The 20,675-nt window shown below is 35.7% G+C and overlaps 1 pseudogene; it reads left to right on the plus strand.

Moving 5' to 3' along the window:
- Positions 1–1,794: 1,794 nt before the first annotated feature.
- Positions 1,795–8,754, plus strand: LOC136317841 (small ribosomal subunit protein eS8-like; annotated as a pseudogene).
- The last annotated feature ends 11,921 nt before the right edge of the window (positions 8,755–20,675 follow it).

Genomic DNA, 20,675 nt, shown 5'->3' on the forward strand with positions numbered 1-20,675 from the left:
TGTTTGGCACTATTCTAAACTTGGGGCTATAACACCAAACTAAAAAGACAAAGCTTCTGGTTTTGTCTGATAACATTTTACAGAAAATAAATATTTAACAATGCAATGTGTAATATATCAGGTAGTTGTAAGTGCTATGAAGAAAAGCAAATGGGTATTGGGAAGGAGAGAAAATTTACGGAAATCAGAAAACAATTCTCTTCTTACATGAAAGTTAAGCAGTGATCTGTGTAATAAAGGAGTAAATCACGGATTCTTGTGGGAGGAATATTAGAGGTCGTGAAAGTTGATTGCAAGGTTTAGAGTCTGATGAATTAAAATGATGGAGTTATCATTAACTGAGATGAGAAAGACTAGTGGAGAAAACACTGGCAAAATCAGGAGTTTGGATTTGGGCATGTTACTTTTGAACTGCCTATTAAACATCCAAAAGGAACTGTCATGTAGATAGTTTCATCAGCCTAGAGTTCTAGTGAGAGACCTGTATTGGAATGTAAGTTTGGTAGTTACCAACATATAGATGACATTTTTTATTTTATTTATGGATTTTAGTGAGAGAGGAAGGGAGAAAGGAGAGAGACAAGAACATCGATTTGTTCCTGTATGTGTCCTTTCCTGTATTTGTTCCTGTACTGTCCTGACCAGTAACCTCAGCACTTTGGGACGATGCTCCAATCAACTGAGCTATCCAACCAGGGTGAATCCCTCAGTCTTGATGTAATAATGAAAGACTGGGAAAAGATGGAGAAAAAAGGAGATATGAATACTGAGTCCCAGACTTTCCAGTTGTTGAAGTCAAGAAAAGGAGGAGGTTAGAAGAAAATGTTTGCATTAAGAGAGAGTGAACAATTGTGTCAGATGTTAACTGGTCAAGTAAAATAAGATTGTGGATTGACTGTTGGAATTCCTAAAACAGAAGCCATGACAATGTTACTAAAGCTGTTGTACGTAGTTTGCATAAAAGCTTAATTGGAGTGGGTTCAAGAGAGGACAATAGGAAACAATTGGAGACAGTGTAAAAACACCTTTTTTTGAGGATTTTAAGGTAAAGAAAGGCAAAGAAATAGAGAGGAAGGTATAGAAGGATATGCAGTTGTAGTTGTAGTCTTGTTTTGGGAAGGAAGAAGTACAACCTATTCATATGCTGGTAAGAAATATAAGAGAGAGAGGAAAACTCAAGAGAAATGAGAGAAAGAGAGTTACATCTTTGAGTAGGCCAGAGAGAATAGGATCCAGTTCACAAGTATAAGGGGTAGCCTTGGATAACATCAGTACCCATTCTTTGAGAGTAATAAGAAGGAAGGGAAAGGATATATAGATCTATATGAAAGTATGATAAATTGGTAGGTGTGGTAGTAAAAGGGGACTCTTTTATCAGTTATTTTATTTCATTAGGAAATAAGAAAGGTCATGAAAAGAAAGTAAATAAAGAGAAGGAAATATTCATGCTTTGTGAAGAGAGAAGGTATGAAATGATTATTTGGAATAGTAGGAGAGGAAATGCATTAGGGAAATGTGGTATAAATCCATTAGGAGTCATGCATTTACAATGAGATCCTGTTAGCACCTTTATGTGTTTTTCCATTCAGCTTTAGCTGCTTCAATGCAAGTATGAAATAGGCAGAGAATTATAGTTAGCTGTGGTTGGGGTTGTGTCAGGCAAGTGAAATAAAGAGAGAGGGGACAAGGAAAATAAAAGTGTATGTGAAGGGAGCTAGATTGGATAAAGTTGAAAATGATAACTGAGGAGTTAAGAGATAGAGAAAACATGAAGATCATTTGATTGGTGGTCCCATGCAGCTGACGGATATTAAAGGTCAGTTTTTAAGATGGAAAAAATTGGAAAGAAAAAAGGCAGGGATCAGAGTAGATGAATGGAAATGAGACTGTAGAATGAGTACAGATATTAGTTATATGAGATATCAGAGAAAAAAAGAGAATGGACTGCCTTCTTGATCTTAGTACTTGAGCCAGGAGATGATTGGATCATGTTCAGCATTGGATTCATTGGTACAAAGGCACCACAGGACATCATAAGATGGTGCAAATTTTTTCTGCTTTTTTTTCTTTTTAGATTTTATTTATTAATTTTAGAGATGAGAGGAAAGAGAGAGAGAGAGGAAGATATAGATAGATAGATAGATAGATAGATAGATAGATAGATAGAGAAGGTGGAGGGATAGCAAGAAGCATCAACTCCCATATGTGCTTTGACCAGGCAAACCCAGAGTTCCAAATTGGCGACCTCAGTGTTCCAGGTTGACACTTTATCCACCGAACCACCACAGATCAGGCAAATTCTTTCTGCTTTTTAGTCTTGCCTATGTTGTCATCTTCTCAGGGAAACTAAGGTGCGGAGAATTGTTAGGCTGAGTGAACTATCATTGTATTTGTGAATATTTCAGACTTCATTTTGTCTGGCCTTCGAAAAACTTGATGAATAGCTTGATAGCCAAACCCAGCAGTTGCCTTCAAGTAGCATCCTTGTTTCACTATTACCTGAAGAAGGTCTTTTTTTTCTCTAGAAATCCTCTTTTAGGCTTCGGTGCCTCTATTTCTCTTGGATTGTCCTTTAGCAAAGTATGGGTTCTATTTTATCTAGATTTATCATGATGTACTATGGGAGCAAATATATTCTACATCATTATACAGCCTATGCAGAGTGGAATTCACTATCCATGTTTGCACCTTCCTGAAGCATGCCCCACTATAATCAAAATCTCTGAGGATGAGCTTAATCAATGCCCGATTGAAGAAAAAAAAATATTTACCTTATTCTTCTAAATAATCATGATCGTGGCCTTAGCTGGTGGCTCAGTGGATAGAGCGTTGGCCTGGAGTATGGATGTCTTGGGGTGGATTCCCTGTCAGGGCACACAGAAGTGAACACTTGCTTCTTCCTTTCCTCCCTCTCCCCTTCTCTCCTTCTTCCCCTCTCTCAGCCAATGGCTCAACTGGTTTGAGGGTCAGCTCTGGGATCTGAGAATAGTTCAGTTGGTCCGAGCATCAGCCTCAGGTACTAAGGATAGTTTGGTTGATTTGAGAATCAGCCCCAGATGGGGTTGCTGGATGGATCTTGGTTGAGGCACATGAGGGAGTCTGACTCACTATCTCCACTCCTCTCACCTGAAAAAAAAAAGATCACTTTTCTCCCTCTGAACCTACGTAATGTTCAATATACTCTTGGGGTACATATCACATTTTGTCATATTATTACCCCTCTTGTATTATTTCATGTAGAAGAAAATCCTCCTAACAATCTTGCCTCACAATTTGATCTTTAATGACCCACCTTTTTGGATCCAGAGCTGCTCATCACCTTGGCAATAATAATCATATTTCTAGATTCTCCATCATCATATTTTTCATCTGAAAGCATTCCTGCTTGTCTATAGTTCTGTAATCTGACATCCGCACCAGGAAAAATCCTTCCACATTCAAGAACCAGGAAATCATATTGCATTTCTTTACTTGGTCTTTTCAACATATGATTTCTAACTTTCATAAGTTTAAACTGAAATGAGAAATTTTGGTTTGGTTTCATATTGAGGGTTTAGCTAAATAAAAAGCTGATCTTCTTTTGGAAAAGAAAGCAGTTGAATCTAGCCATCCTCCTTTCTGTTCTGGGGTGATAAACAAGTTGAGCAAAATATCAAAATTTTATCTCTATTGCAATTTATTTTGTTGTTACAGACTATAAACACTATCTATGGTGTCATATTAATTATTATAAATTTTAATCTAATATAATAGGTATTGACTCATTTAAAAGTTCAAAATTTCCTTATGCATATTTTCTACACTTTCCTTTGAGGCTTCAATCTTTCTTCCTCATTTGTCTCTGTCCCTTTAGCACAACTAAACAAAGAAGATACTTTAATGTACTATCTTTGTTCATCATGTTTGTACATCATATAAAAGTATAATTAAATAGAAAGTTTATAGGTGTGCTCTGTTCCTTTTAAAAATGGAAACTTGCCTGACCAGGCAGTGGTACAGTGGATAGAGCATTGACCTGGGATGCTGAGGACCCAGTTTGAAAACCCCAAGGTCACCGGCTTGAGAATGGGCTTATCCGGCTTGAGCACAGGCACACAAGACTGAGTGTCAGGTTGCTGGCTTAAGTGTGGGATCATAGATATGACCCCATGGTCGCTGGCTGGATCCCAAGGTTGCTGGCTTGAGCAAGGGGTCATTGGCTCAGCTGGAGCTCCCCATTCAAGGCATATATGGGAAAACAATCAATGAACAACTAAGGTGCTGCAAAGAAGAATTGATGCTTCTCATCTCTCTTCCTTCCTGTCTTTCTGTCCTTGTCTGTACCTCTCTGTCTCTCTCTCTCTCGCGCTTACTAAAATAAATAAATAAATAAATATGAAAACTTATTAATATCCTTTCATAAAATATTTTACAAGCAAACACAATCGTTAAGTACGTATGTTCTAGATTCACAGACCAAGAACTAAGTGGTGTAACTGCCTGCCATATTATGGCAAGATGTGAAAAGTCATTTCTAAAATAAAAAGTAAACACATAGGCTAGATTATCATTAAAATATGGCATGGATTATAATTTTAGTCATAATTATGAGTTTAAGGTGCTTTATATCTGACTTTGAAATAGGCCTAAATATTTCAGTTAAAAATGCCTGCTCATAATACCATAATACAACTTTGGATCAAGTGACCAAATGGAAGTACAATTAAATTTTAGTTTTGATGAGCAAAGCAAAATAAATGTGAGCATTTAGAAATTGTTTGCAACTGATCCCAGTAACTGGTAATAGGCTTTTCTCATTTTCGTTACAAAGAAAGTTTTGAATATCTTATAAAATTGCAAGACACATTTAAAAATGTCTACCAGGAAATAAATTTTCTACTAAAAAATACTAATTTTAGTTGGTTTGGAAAATTATTTATTGATAAAGTTAAACTCATATCTAATCAAAGAATATGCTCAATTTTTATCAATTTATAGATATATACACACATATACATGTACGGATATAGTACATATACATTCTTACTATTCTTTCAGTATTTTGTTTGTTTGTTTTTTACAGAGGTAGAGATAGACAGGGACAGACAGACAGGAACGGAGAGAGATGAGAAGCATCAATCATCAGTTTCTTGTTGCGCGTTGCGACTTCTTAGTTGTTTCATTGATTGCTTTCTCACATGTGCCTTGACCGTGGGCCTTCAGCAGACCGAGTAACCCCTTGCAGGAGCCAGCGACCTTGGGTCCAAGCTGGTGAGCTCTTTGCTCAAGCCAGATGAGCCTGCGCTCAAGCTGGCGACCTCGGGGTCTCGAACCTGGGTCCTTCCGCATCCCAGTCCCATGCTCTATCCACTGCGCCACCACCTGGTCAGGCTCTTTCAGTATTTTGAATAAGTTAAATTAAAGAATATATTGAAATTTAAAGATAAACTATGAAATGATACATACAATTAATGTCTTAGCTATATAAATTTTATTCCTTTGGGATTGTATAAATTACATTCAGAAATCAAGGTAAGTTATGAAGTTAAAATGGTAATGTGAGTGCAATTGTCAATCATGATGACAATTTATGCCTGATTTCACAATAGTAAATACTATAGTTGTGAACTTGCAAGATATATTAATAATTTAAAAATGATTTGTTTTAAACTGTGTACATAAGCATGTGATTTCATTACAATAGAAGAAATTTGAAATTATTTTTTCTCTACTTCCCTTCTTTCCTTTGACAAATCCAGGTCCTCATAGATTGGTATTTCAGATACACTTTATTATAGAAACTGTTGTAAGTTATTTCTTATGGGAAATAATGTCTGCATTAAGCTGAGAATCCAACAAAAACTAGGATTCAGTACTTTTTTATGCAAAAATGGTAAAACCAGATTACCCAATTTTTATCTTTAACAGTTAATTATTAAATCATTAACATTTTTCTGTAGGCGATGTGCACATTAGTAAACATCATGAAATCAATGACTTCAGGTATGTGATTGATGTTCTCATTTAAACTATTGTTTTCTGAGGACAAGGAACATGTTAACATTTCAGTCAGATGCACTTGAAAGGTCACTAATATTTAAATGTTATACCAGACACCAGTTTCAACTTCACTGTAGTATGACACTTAGAGTTTAACTTCTTTGAGCTTTAGTGTTTTTTTATATGCTCTTCTTTCCTAATATAGATAATGAATTACTGTATAAGATAATACATATAAAATAACTTTTCTAGCTCTAAAATATCATGAAAAAAACATTGTTTGGTTATTATGTTTTCAACAGCAGATTCTAAACAGTAAAGTTGAGAAATAGATATAGAGACATTACAGAGTGAGAGAGTGAAGAAGCAACTTATTCACTTAGTTTTATAAAATTAGAACACATCACAATCCTTTAAATCATTACTCTAAACTGTTGTCATAAATGGAGAAAGGGTGGGTTAGGACAAGCTTCACAATGTGGAGTGTTTGGTAGTCACAATATCTGGAAAGTTCTACTGTGTTTCTGAGGGCAGGTAGCTGGGAGGTTAAACTTTCTGAAACCTACAAGATAGCACCACACAAAGAATTATTTTACTTAGCCTGACCAGGCAGTGATGCAGTGGGTAGAGCATCAGACTGGGATGCAGAGGACCCAGGTTCAAAGCCTTGAGGTTGCCAGCTTTAGCGCTGGCTCATTCAGTTTGTGCATGGGCTCACCAGATTGAGTGTGGGATCACTGGCTTAAATTTGGGATTGGTTTACAGACATGACCCCATGGATGCTGGGTTGAACCTAAAGGTCACTGGCTTGAGCCCAAAGTTGCTGGCTTGAGCAAGGAATAGCTGGCTCAGCGGAAGGGCCCCCCCTCCCAGTCAAGGTACATATGAGAAAGCAATCAATGAACAACTAAAATGCCACAACAAGTTGATGCTTCTCAGATCTCTCTCCCTTCCTGTCTGTCTGTCTGTCTCTTGCTCAAAAAAAAATTATCCTACTTAAAATGTCAATAGCTATATATAAGTTGAATCATATATCAGTACCTATATTTTCAAATTCTGAATCCAAAGTCAACATTTATAATAAATCAAGTACTGTATATTTCTACTCATATGCTTATGTGGTCAAATATTTTATGAAATCCAACATGACCTATTAAATTATATATGTGTATAATGTAAAAGCTTTTATAAACATTTCTTAATTATGGATGGCATTATACAGACTTAACTTTATCATTTGAATTATTTCTATTCCATGTTAATCTTTGGTATACTGTTGGAATATTTTAATATCAATGTGATATATAGTTCTGGGACAAATTATACTTTGTTAGAAATAAAGTTTGGTGCTTAAAAAGGAAAAAAATAGTTAAGAATTCTGATACTGTTTTGCCCTAGACAATTGTAAAAATTACTCTAAAATTAATAAACAAGACTATTTCTCCCCAAGTATTATTTGAGGCAACTTTTTAATATAGCGTCTTCACACTGGAGGACTGTCTTTTTTTTTAAGGTGTTTTATAAAGATTTATTCTGCCAAACTTAGAGAAAATCTGACATAAAGTACTTGGTAAGTAATTATTTTTTTATTAAATTTAATGCAGTGACATTGATAAATCAGGGTACATATGTTGAGAGTAAACATCTCCAGATTATTTTGACATTTGATTATGCTGTATACCCCTCACCCAAAGTCAAATTGTCTCTGAGGACTGTTTTTGCAAGTAGAAATTAATCCTCCCTTTCCCAAAACTGAAAAGTGCCTCTCCCTTTTCCCAACCAGTGCCTAGGTGTATCTCTGGAGACAACTGGCACAAGCACCACAAGGTGCAGGGGGAGGGCAAGAGAAAGTCCTACCCCAAGAAGCAAAAACATGAACTGGGAGGCCCCACCGCACACACACAGTCCACATGCGGGGAGGCAACAGGAAGTACCGAACCTGGAGGCTGGGCATGGTCAACTTCTCCTGGGGCTCCATTGTTGTACACCCAAAACAAGGATTATTGATGTTGTGTACAGTGCATCCAACTCAAACTTATTTGCATCAAAACTCTAATAAAAAAAAAACTGCATCATGCTCATTGAAGGCACACCATACCAATGGTGGCACGAGTCTTGCTATGCACTGACCCTGGGTTGCAAGAGTGGGACAAGCTAACTCCTGAAAAAAAAAGAAATTCTAAACAAAGAACAATCAAAGAAAATACAGAAGGAATATGATGAAAAAAAGGAGTGCCAAAACAGCAGTCCTTTAGAGCAGTGGTCCCCAACTCCCCGGCTGCGGACCAGTACTGGTCTGTGGGCCATTTGGTACCGGTCTGCAGAAAAAGAATAAATAACTTATATTATTTCCGTTTTATTTATATTTAAGTCTGAACGATGTTTTATTTTTTAAAAATGACCAGATTCCCTCTGTTACATCCGTCTAAGACTCACTCTTGACACTTGTCTCGTAAATCCGACAATTATATTTAAAAATACCACCGTTTTTACACCAGTCGCATAATTTTATTTTGTGCATTTATCCGTCCCACCCTAAAGGCCGGTCCGTGAAAATATTTTCTGACATTAAACTGGTCTGTAGCCCAAAAAAGGTTGGGGGCCACTGCTTTAGAGGAGCAGCTATAGCACGGCAAGCTTCTTGAGTGCATCACTCCAAGACCAGGCCACTGTGGACATGCTGGTGGTTATGTGTTAGAAGACAAGGAGCTGGAGATCTAGCTGACGAAAATCAAGGCCCAGAGGGCAAATAAATCCTCCTCCCTCCCATCTTAACTGGTGTAATAAAGGCTTTCATTGTTTTATAAAAAAGGAAGCACTTTCCATAGCTAAGTGTTGAAATCAATGCCTTTACTGTATGTCATCAAATCATTCATCCTTCCTCGGGACAGTACAAGATGTCTTCCAAATTACTTTATGGAGAATTTTTTTAATGATTCTTCAGATATAAATTTAATCCTCCTTCTTGCCATTAATCTGAGTCCTCACTATGCCATAAACCAGTAAAAATCCATGCATACCATTTTATTAAATTTCCTATTGTCTGGAGACAATATATTTGGAAAATTGGTGGCTAAAGTTGGAGCTTTCCAGGTTTCATCCTAATAAAATTTCAGAAATTGACCTTATATTTCTCACTACTTTTAGGACAGATTAATTCATTTTAATCTTGGATTCTAGTAATAGATTAAGATTTGTTCTACCAGTTGCTATAGAGAAAGATATGATTTTTTTCATTTGTTTACCTGATATTAGAAGGCCAAATCATTATCAGTTTTTGTAAATGGGAATCATTTGTTCCAGTTCTCAAGAAGCAGAAGCGGGGGGTGGGGAGCAATGGGGAGTGTATTCAATGAACTCCTCTCTCACTCCCTCAGATCAGCTTATATCATTTCATTTGTAAGTTGCTCCTTCAGGTGGTTTAAAATACTACTTCTCTTAACGTCTCTTTCTCCTTGTAGTAAGGACGACGGAAGTCATTTTGGTAATGAGATAAGTTTGTGTTTCTCAGACTGTCCCAGAGTATAGAAAGCCCTCCTGGATAATTATATGAAGGGCACTCGACAAATGGGAGAAAGGGAAGATTGGGAAGATTCACTTAATGTACTTAGCACCATTTTGTGAAGGTAGGAATTCCAAACTACTTCTTACTTTCATCTGTGGTTTTGACCACGGTGAAAAAGCAACACACTCAAGTCTCTTTGGGAAGGTGCTTTGCCAAACTACTACACAGATTCTTGTTATATAGTCTTTTGCATATTACTTCAATTTTGGATCCTTGCATAGACATTTTCCAAAAATATTGTATACTCTTAACGAAATGAAAATATTCTAAATCATTTATGTCTGCATTTTAAAAACTATAACATTCCACTTTATATTTGGTTGTGTACAGAGAAACTGAATTGAAAATATAGAAGAGAAATATCACCAAAAGTGATATTAAATGTTTAAGATAGAGAGTGTATTGGAAACCACAATCTTTTCTTAAAAAACTAATCCAAACATTCTCTTCTATAATTTTTATTATAGGAGTTATTGTTGCTATGTTACAAACCACAGTACCTTGCATTTCACTCTTACATTTTCTCTAAAATAAAATTAATAAATTCAATATAAAGGAACTTCTTGTGTGCTTCTTTCATTGATAATTTTCCAAGGATTTTGTAAGTGTATACTATTTCCTTAAATATAACTATCTATTTGAATATAAGAAAAACATGTTGAAGACAGATCATTAATAATCATTAATAAATATTTTCATAAGAGTATATTAAAAATGTTTTATTTTCTTTTGGAAAAACATTTTTACCGGCTTAATTCAGGGTTTTATGGTGTGATGATAAGTACATATTTGTATCTATGTAATGTAATTATGTTTTGGAAAATATATATTCAAATTTTTTTAATTCTTGAATTGTAGTATTTTAAAAACATAGGGATAAAAATAATCTTTTAAAAGCTCTAAGAATACACAATGACACTTTGAAGGCTATGACCAGGAAAGAGCAATGAAAAGGGACAGACCATCGTGGTGTTAAGTTTAAATTGTCTAAACACAAACTCCCCATGATCTACAGAAATTTACTTGTTCCATGATTATTAAATAACCAAGTATCTAAAATGTGATTTTTTTCAGTCTTCTCTCTTTAGAATCAAAAGAAGAGCTAAAGAATAAGGACAAAACTGTAAATAGTACTAACACTCTGCCCCATCTTCTTGGACAGACAGTATATAAAGACATACCACTTAAATCACTTTAGTGAAGCATGTTCAATATATAAGGATACAGCAGAGATACTAAAACCAGCTAGGACATGAGGGTGATGTAGAATGTCGAAAAGCTAATCCCTGAATAAACACCATCTAACTAAATACCAGAGAAATGAATAAGCCATACTGCTATAAACATTCTTATTTTTGCCTTTTGGCGAATAGATATAAGTATTGATGATTAATGTTGGTGTGTGTGTGTGTGTGTGTGTGTGTGTGTGTGTGTGTATATGGCAGCTGGATAATATGTATGCATATGTTTATCCTTAGTTAATAGTGCCTAACACATTTCCAACATGTTTGTCCCACTTTCCACTTGCATCAGCAATATATGACAGTGTCACTTGTTTTACAAACTTGTCACCACTTGGAAGGTAAAAAGAAAGAAAGGGCTGCTGGAGGTGGAGTTCAGAGGCAAATAGAGTGTTCCAGGCTGAAGAGCAGCACATACAAAAGCCTAAAGGAGAAGGGGAAACATGTCATATTTGAGTAATTGAAGATACCATGAGAGTGTATGTTTGTGGATGAGCGCTGATAGAAAATAAAAGTAGCCTGACTTGTAGTGGTGTAGTGCAGTGGTCCCCAACCTTTTTTGGGCCACGGACCAGTTTAATGTCAGAAAATATTTTCACAGACTAGCCTTTAGGGTGGGACAGATAAATGTATCACGTGACCGAGACAAGCGTCAAGAGTGAGTCTTTGATGGATGTAACAGAGGGAATCTGGTCATTTTTTTAAAAATAAAACATCGTTCATACTTAAATATAAATAAAACGGTAATAATGTAAGTTATTTATTCTTTCTCTGCGGACTGGTACTAAATGGCCCACGGATCGTACCATTCCGCGGCCTGGGGTTTGGGGACCACTGGTGTAGTGGATAAAGCATCAACGTGGAACGCTGAGGTCACCGGTTTGAAACCGTGCACTGTGTGGTCAAGGCACATATAGGAGTTGGTGCTTCCTGCTCTTCCCCATATCTATCTAACTCTTTCTCTCTCTTCCCCCTCTGTAAAATTAATAAATAAATGATACATATTTTAAAAAATGAAACTAGTAGCAAGCAAGCATGAGATCATGAGAGGCTTTGCATGTCGTGTGAAGAGGTTTAAAATTTATCCTTAAGGTAAGAGGAAACCAGTAAATATGTACAGCTTTTTTATTACTTTTATTAATTTCTTTGTTACTAAACTTAAAAAAATGGTATAAAGTAAAAAAAAAGGAATAGAGGATTATTGAAAGAACACAGTCGCTAACCTTAAGGAACTCTTAACGGTCAAAATTGCAATATTTTGTGCAAAAAGAAAAAGATAGCATTGGACTTTTTTTTTAGGTGAGAGGAAGGGAGATAGTGAGGCAGAATTCTGCATGCACCTCGACTAGGATCCATCCTGCGAGTCCATCAAGGGTTGATGCTTTTATGCCGAGCTATTTTTAGTATCTGAGCCAGTGAAGCATGTTCAATATATAAGGCTACAGCATATAAGGACCATGCTCAAAGCAATTAAGCCACTGGCTGTGGAAGACGAAAAGGGAGAGAAGAGGGGAGGAAAGGAGGTAGAAGCAGATAGTTGCTTCTCCTGTGTTCCCAGACCAGGGATCAAACTCAGGACTCTATTCATCAGGCCAATGCTCTATGCATTGAGCCACCAGCCAGGGCCAATACCATTGTATTTAAATCCACAGAATAAAATGAATATCTATAAGTCCATATGGCTATAAATTAATTACCAAATAAATAAATAGAGAAGGAACAGCACTTCCTTAAAATAGAATTCCAACTGATCCATGTAGAAAGAAAGAGGGAAATAGAAAATTTAATATTAGGCAGACACCATGGTAAAAACTGATACAGACTGGAGACTAAAAATAGTCAGTGAAAGTTTGGTGAACAGAATTTGCATAGTCTCAAAGTCTCTTCTCAAAAATATTTGCCAACAACAAATGGAAAGATAGTGACCTCACAGGGAAAAAACGTGAATCAAATGATCATGGGTAACGTGACCAGTAATAAGATATATTGACATCAGTGAAGGCCTTGATGTGATGCACCCAAGAAAGGCACAACAGTAAGTCTATGATTTTCTTACTGACAATGTATAATCTCATTCAAATGATAAAAAAATCGCAGACAAACCCAAACTGAAGTCCAGCTACAAAGTAACCAACTAGTATGTGTCAATAGAATCAAGACCATTAATGACAAAGAACGACTGAGGAACTATCAGAGACTGGAGGAAACTAAGGAGACACAACTAAATACAATATAGAAATGAACCTTGAAGCCTAGAACAGAAAAATGGGAATTAGTGAAAAAATTGGTGAAATTTGAATAAGATTTATAATTCAGTAAATAGTATTGCACCAATATTAAATTACTGATTTTTATAATCATTATGTAAAATGTTAACTTGAAGAGAAGCTAGATGAGAGATATATGAGAACTCAATTTTTGAAAAATTTCTTTTAAGTATAAAATAATTCAAAATTTACAATTTAAAAAACAGAACTGATTCTTCATAGTAGAAAAGGGAACAGAAATAATCATTGCCTGAAACATAGTGACCTCAATAAATAATTGTTAAATGAATGAAATAATGGAAGATGATTTACTTAAATCCCAAAGAGCTATTTCAGATGAGCAGTGACCCAAAATGCCATGTTAAAAGGAACTAAATGTTTCCTAGTCATTTATTTCAGAACAGAAAATCTGTCAACATTAATTTTTCTAAAATTTTAGTAGAATTTTATGACATTGGTTAACAAAATTATATGTTTCAGGTGTACAATTTTATAATACATAACCTGCATACTGTATTGTCTGTTTACCACTGAAAGTCAAGTTTCCTTCCTTCACTCATTAAATATTAAAGTATATTAAATATAAAGCTGCTCACTCTTTTTGAATAAGAAAAGTTCATAGAACAAATGGAACAGCAGTTTTTGTGTCCGAGAAAGTCAGTACCATCTTATTAATGGGACCTAACCAACCAACCAAACAAACAAACAAACAAAAAGAAAGCAGAATGAACTAATAAAGGGTGCAGTGATATGTTTAATCTCTGGGTTAAAATAAATTGGAAAAAAAGTCATTTTGATACTTATCTTTAAACAATTCATGAAAACAGAGATACTGAGATACAAAAATCAGTGCGAGTGCCAACTGAAAACAACCAGTAGAAAGAAAAGAAACAGAGATTTTTGACATTTATGTATTTTGCTAGCTCAGTGAGAAAAAGGAAAGTGAAACAATAAAAAACATGAAGAAGACATTTAGGACCTCAAGGTAAAGCTGTTATCGGAAGTCTGAGATTATGACTGCATAGAACTGAGCTGCCAAGTATGTATACAACAAGTTTTACATAGTTATTGAGCACCCAAAATATAGCTAGTCTAAATTGAGTCATGTTGTAAGTATAGAATATATACTGTAGTTTGAAGAATTACTAGGAATAAAACAATGTAAATTATCTTATGAAACTTTTTTTAATATATATAGAGAAAGGGACAAACGGACAGACAGACAAGAAGGGAGAGAGATGAGAAGAATCAACTCATAGTTGCTACACCTTAGTTGTTCATTGCTTGCTTTCTCATATGTGTTTTGACTGGGGGACAGGGTCCAGCTAAGTCGGTGACTCCTTGCTCAAGCCAGCAACCTTGGGCTCAAGCCAGTGACCTTTGGGCTCAAGTCAGTAACCCATGGGGTCATGTCTATGATCCCACTCTCAAGACTGAGATCCCACTCTCAAGCTGGTGAGCCCATTCTCAAGCCAGTGACCTCAGGGTTTCGAACCTTTAGCATTCCAAGCTGATGCTTTACACACTGTGCCACCACCTGGTCAGGCTTATGAAACGTTTGATGTTGATTACATGTTGTAGTGATGATACTCTGAATATATTGGGTTGATAAAATTAGTAATCAATTCCACACAGTTGTTTTACTTTTGGAAACGTGACTACTAGAACATTTTAAATTACTTCTGTGGTATACATTTTATGCTTGCATTACATTTCTATTGGATAGTATTAATGCAGAAGCTGAAAGGGAGTTCAGTAAGTAATCAATATTTTTTAGCAGCATTGAGTCTTATCAGTAAAACTCTCACATTTATTCTTAATATTTATTGTTACATTGAATTTCCATTGACACCACCTTTTCACTTGAAAACTGCAATATTCATCAAGTATTTAGTAAGCCCTTAATTCCAAAACATAAGGTTCTGGAGGAACACAATGAAGCTATTCCTAAAGTATCTGATTCTGTTGCCTGGAAATCCTTCAGGTCATGCGGGACCTGGCTTCTAGAGATGGACCTCAGGGGGCATTTTTTTAAGGTTTAAAGAAATTTTTATTATTTTTATTTACCAAAATGTATGTAGCTAGTTAATAGGTGAATCACTTCTAACCCAGAATTTCAGATACAAACTAAGCAAAAACATGGCCTTTCTTTTTCTTTTCTTTCCTTTTTATTTATTATTTTGACAGAGACAAAGAGTCAGAGAGAGGGACAGATAGGGACAGACAGGAAGAGAGAGAGATGAGAAGCATCAATTCTTTGTTGCAGCACCTTAGTTGTTCATTGACTGCTTTCTCATATGTGCCTTGGCTGGGGGCCTACAGCAGAGTGAGTGATCCTTTGCTCAAGCCAGCGACCATGGGGTCATGTCTATGATCTCACGCTCAAGCCAGCAACCCTGTGCTCAAGCCAGCGACCCCACACTCAAGCTAGTGAGCCCATGCTCAAGCCATATGAGCCCGCACTCAAACTGGCAACCTCAGGGTTTCGAACCTGGGTCCTCTAAATCCCAGTCCAATGACGACCTACTGCACCACTGCCTGGTCAGGCGGCATTGCCTTTATTTTACTCTCCTCTATATATATTAACCTTGTCCTAAATTGCTGTGCATATTTTTCTATTTACAATAAGTAGAGATTGACTTATAGAGTTTATTTCAACCTATTTACTATTAAATTCAAAAGTGGTTGACTCAACGTAAGTTAATTATAGCCAACAAGCGTTGACTCTTTTACCCTTTATGAGCAGAGAGGGATTAAAACTTTCAAAGAAACAGGACCTATTTCATATTCAGCTAGATCAGAGTGGTCTTCTGCATGAACTCCATATATTTGTAAGAAAGAAAGTCTGTTCATAATTAATCTTATGATACAGAAAATAGTTCATTTGTCTAAGAATAGCTGAATTAAGATGATGTGTTCCTTGGTCAAAATGAAACACAGATTTCTGAATAAAAGCCAAACTGTTCTTTGTAAAGGTCACAAACGGTTTAAAATGAAATTATTTTAGTTCTATTTTATGTGAGTCACTGGAGAAATGCCTTGCCAAATATGATCGGGTCACTGGTGTTTTTATGTGACTGCAAATTAGAAAGCTCCTTTTCTACTTAAAAGTTTTAAAAGTACATACACATTGAATGCCTCAATATATTTTGAATGCACATATTTTGTGTTTTAGAAATGCATGCATATAGAATTGATGTGCATCATATAAAAGAATAAAATACACTACATATTAAGTTGTGATTATACACTATCAGCACTGCATTCTAAGGGATTGTGTAAATCAGGTCTTGATGGGCATTATGAGTTGCCTAGTAATGCTGAACATGCCATTTTATGATCCAGAATTTCTCTCAAAATATTATATAAATGTTTATCAATAAAAATGTTATATATATATACATATATCTTAAAATGTACAAAAGTATGTAGGGAAACAATATTCTTAACAAAGAATGGGAATCATCTAAATAATTGGGTGTTTTTTAAAGATTTTATTGATTTTAGAGAGGCGAGAGAGAGAGAGAGAGAGAGAGAGAGAGAGAGAGAAAGGTGGGGGAGGGGGAGAAGAGAGGAGCAGGAAGCATGAACTCATAGTTACTTCTCATATGTGCCTTGATCAGGCAAGCCCAGGGTTCTGAACCAGCGAAATAAGCATTCCAGGTCAACACTCTAGCCAGTGACCACCATAGGTCAGGCAATTGGATGTTTCTAAATTCATTTCTTTCAGTATCCAGCATAGAATTATGTCTCAGTGTCTCTTTTTTTTTTTTAATTTATTTATTTATTTATTCAATTTTAGAGAGGAGAGAGACAGAGAGGAAGAGAGAGGAGAGAGAGACAGAGAGAGAGAAGGGGGGAGGAGCTGGGAGCATCAACTCCCATATGTGCCTTGACCAGGCAAGCCCAGGGTTTCGAACCGGCAACCTCAGCATTTCCAGGTTGATGCTTTATCCACTGCGCCACCACAGGTCAGGCTGTCTCAGTGTCTCTTAAAAGATTCCATCACTTTTGCTAGACTCACCCAGTTTCTGGGGGCTATGGAACAAAAGAGGCACAAAGAATAAAATAACTTTATTTCACTTTGTGCTTTATACCCCATCTTCCTTTTTGCTCTGGAACCTTAATGAGACAGAGAACATACCCTTCACAAAGTGCCTTTCTTATTTTCCCTCTATTGAAATCCAGACCACTGACAGTCCTGATTAACCAACCATCTTTTGTTGCTTTTGCAGTTGACACTGCTCAGCCCTTCCATGACCAGGGCCTTATAAGCAAATGAGATTTAAACTGAACAGTTCATACATAATATGTCTCAGAATTCTATACTGATTATCAAACTCTTTGGTCTCATGATCTAGGAACTCTCATGAAAATCATTGAAGACCCAAAAAGAGTTTTTATTAATGTGGATTTTAACCATCTATAGATACTATATTAGAAATTAAAATGTTCTAAAAAATTAGAAATTTTTTAAATTATCAATTCACATAACATGATAATAATAGACCCAAAAATATGCTTATAACACTTTTTATCAAAAATTATAACTATATTTGTAAACAAAAAATAGTGAGAAGAATGTCTTTGCTTTACATTTTTAAAAATCTCTAAGTCTGGTTTAATACAAGCCAATGGGAATGTCATATCTGCTACTGTGTTGAAGCTAAGGCAATGTATAGTTTTGGCTGATGTATATGAATCTGGCCTCACAGAGGTATTGAGTTTGAAAATGGAGGAGTAGTTTAATAGTCTTTATATTTGCATGTATACTTTTCAACACTACATTCAAATAAGCAAGTGGCAGTTTCTCAAAGGTTAGTTATAATGTGGAATTTGAAAGCATTATCAATTATCTTTTTGTTCTCTGTTACATTACAATCTCACGTACTAGATCTTTTGACCTCACAGACTCCCTTTAAAGAGTATTATGAACTCCGTGGACCACACTCAGAGAACTGTTGTCCCAGACAAAAATGTAGGCCTAAATAACCACCCTTGACTTCCTTCTACCTGAGAAATACTCTTTATTACACCTGGGTTTTCAATGTGAAGAAATTTCCCTTGATCTTGGCCAGAAGCCAAATATTTTTATTGTATCACTTCTCCCACAAAAATCTTTCTTCTTGGAGCAGTTTTGTAAGTTACCTTTTTTTTTTAAGTTATTTATGTCAGAGAATCATCACCATGATACAGATCAAGGATTGGCGTAAGCTGTCAAGATTATAAATATTAGTACAAATAGTCAGTAACTAATTACTTAATATGTAAATATGACTTCACACATTTGTAGTATTTATTAAATTAATTCCCACTTAGTTATAGATGTTAGAAAATGAAAATAATGTCTTAATTAGGTTTCTTGGTATGAAAAATAATGAGGTAAACATCTAGTCAGTCACAAGACATAGAAACACAAGAAAATTTTACTTACTCATGATAAATTTTAAAAAAGTAAGATGACCATATCGTATTTATAAATGAGTCCCTTTCCATACCTAGAACTTTGATTTATAGATAGCGTTCTATCAAAATGAATTCATCCATAAATGAACTCTATTAATGACATAATGAGTCTCTAATTCATGAATTTACTCATTACCCTTCCTCAATTCTGATTGTGCATCTTTTTTATTAACATATAAATCGTGCTGTTAATTATTTTATTATTTTAATATTAATATTTTTTTATTAAATTTAATGCAGTGACATTGATAAATCAGGGTACATATGTTGAGAGAAAATATCTCTAGATTATTTTGACATTTGATTGTGCTGTATACCCCTCCCGCAAAGTTAAATTGTCTTCTGTCACCTTCTATCTGGTTTTCTTTGTGCCCCTCCCCTCCCCTAACCCCTCTCTCCTTCTTCACCCCCTCCCCCCTCCCCCAACCCCCCCACCCCTGTTGCCATCACATTCTTGTTCATGTCTCTGAGTCTCATTTTTATGTCCCTTCTATGTATGGATTCATCTCAGGTTTTTTTCTGATTTACTTATTTCACTCCGTATAATGTTATCAAGGTCCATCCATGTTATTGTAAATGATCCAATGTCATCATTTCTTATGGCTGAGTAGTATTCCATAGTATATATGTACCAAAGTTTTTTAATCCACTCGTCCTCTGACGGACACTTGGGCTGTTTCCAGATCTTTGCTATTGTGAACAATGCTGCCACAAACATGCGGGTGCATTTCTCCTTTTCGAGCCTTTCTATGGTGTCCTCGGGGTATATTCCTAAAAGTGGGATAGCTGGGTCAAAAGGCGGTTCGATTTTCAGTTTTTTGAGGAATCTCCATACTGTTTTCCACAGTGGCTGCACCAGTTTGCATTCCCACCAGCAGTGCAGGAGGGTCCCCCCTTCTCCACATCCTTGCCAGCACTTATTCTGTGTTGTTTTGTAGATAAGCGCCATTCTGACTGGTGTAAGGTGATATCTCATTGTGGTTTTAATTTGCATTTCTCTAATGATTAGTGATGTTGAGCATTTTTTCATATGCCTATTGGCCATCTGTATGTCCTCTTTGGAGAAGTGTCTATTCATCTCTTTTGCCCATTTTTGGATTGGGTTGTTTGTCTTCCTGGTGTTGAGTTTTACAAGTTCTTTATAAATTTTGGTTATTAACCCCTTATCAGACGTATTGTCAAATATGTTCTCCCATTGTGTAGTTTGTCTTTTTATTCTGTTCTTGTTGTCTTTAGCTGTGCAAAAGCTTTTTAGTTTGATATAGTCCCATTTGTTTATCCTGTCTTTTATTTCACTTCCCCGTGGAGATAAATCAGCAAATATATTGCTCCGAGAGATGTCGGAGAGCTTACTGCCTATGTTTTCTTCTAAGATGCTTATGGTTTCACGGCCTACATTCAAGTCTTTTATCCATTTTGAGTTTATTTTTGTGAGTGGTGTAAGCTGGTGATCTAGTTTCATTTTTTTAGCAGGTAGCTGTCCAATTTTCCCAACACCATTTGTTAAAGAGGCTGTCTTTACTCCATTGTATTTCCTTACCTCCTTTGTCAAATATCAGTTGTCCATAGAACTGTGGGTTTATTTCTGGGTTCTCTGTTCTATTCCATTGATCTATATGCCTGTTCTTATGCCAGTACCAGGCTGTTTTGAGTACAATGGCCTTGTAGTATAACTTGATATCAGTAAGTGTGATACCTCCCACTTTATTCTTCTTTTTTAAGATTGCTGAGGCTATTCGTGTCCTTTTTTGGTTCCATATAAATTTTTGGAATATGTGTTCTATATCTTTGAAGTATGTCATTGGTATTTTAATTGGTATTGCATTGAATTTATAAATTGCTTTGGGTAATATAGACATTTTAATGATGTTTATTCTTCCTAACCATGAGCACGGTATATGCTTCCACTTGTTAGTATCTTCCTTGATTTCTTTTATCAATGTTTTATAATTTTCCGAGTACAAGTCTTTAGTCTCCTTGGTTAAGTTTACTCCTAGGTACTTTATTTTTTTGGTTGTAATTGTGAAGGGAATTGTTTCCTTAATTTCTCTTTCTGACTATTCATTGTTGGTGTATAAAAATGCTTCTGATTTCTGAGTATTGATTTTATATCCTGCCACTTTGCTGAATTTATTTATCAGGTCCAGTAGTTTTTTG

The sequence above is a fragment of the Saccopteryx bilineata genome, chromosome X, assembly GCF_036850765.1.
Source record: "Saccopteryx bilineata isolate mSacBil1 chromosome X, mSacBil1_pri_phased_curated, whole genome shotgun sequence".
NCBI classification, from domain to species: Eukaryota; Metazoa; Chordata; class Mammalia; order Chiroptera; family Emballonuridae; genus Saccopteryx; species Saccopteryx bilineata.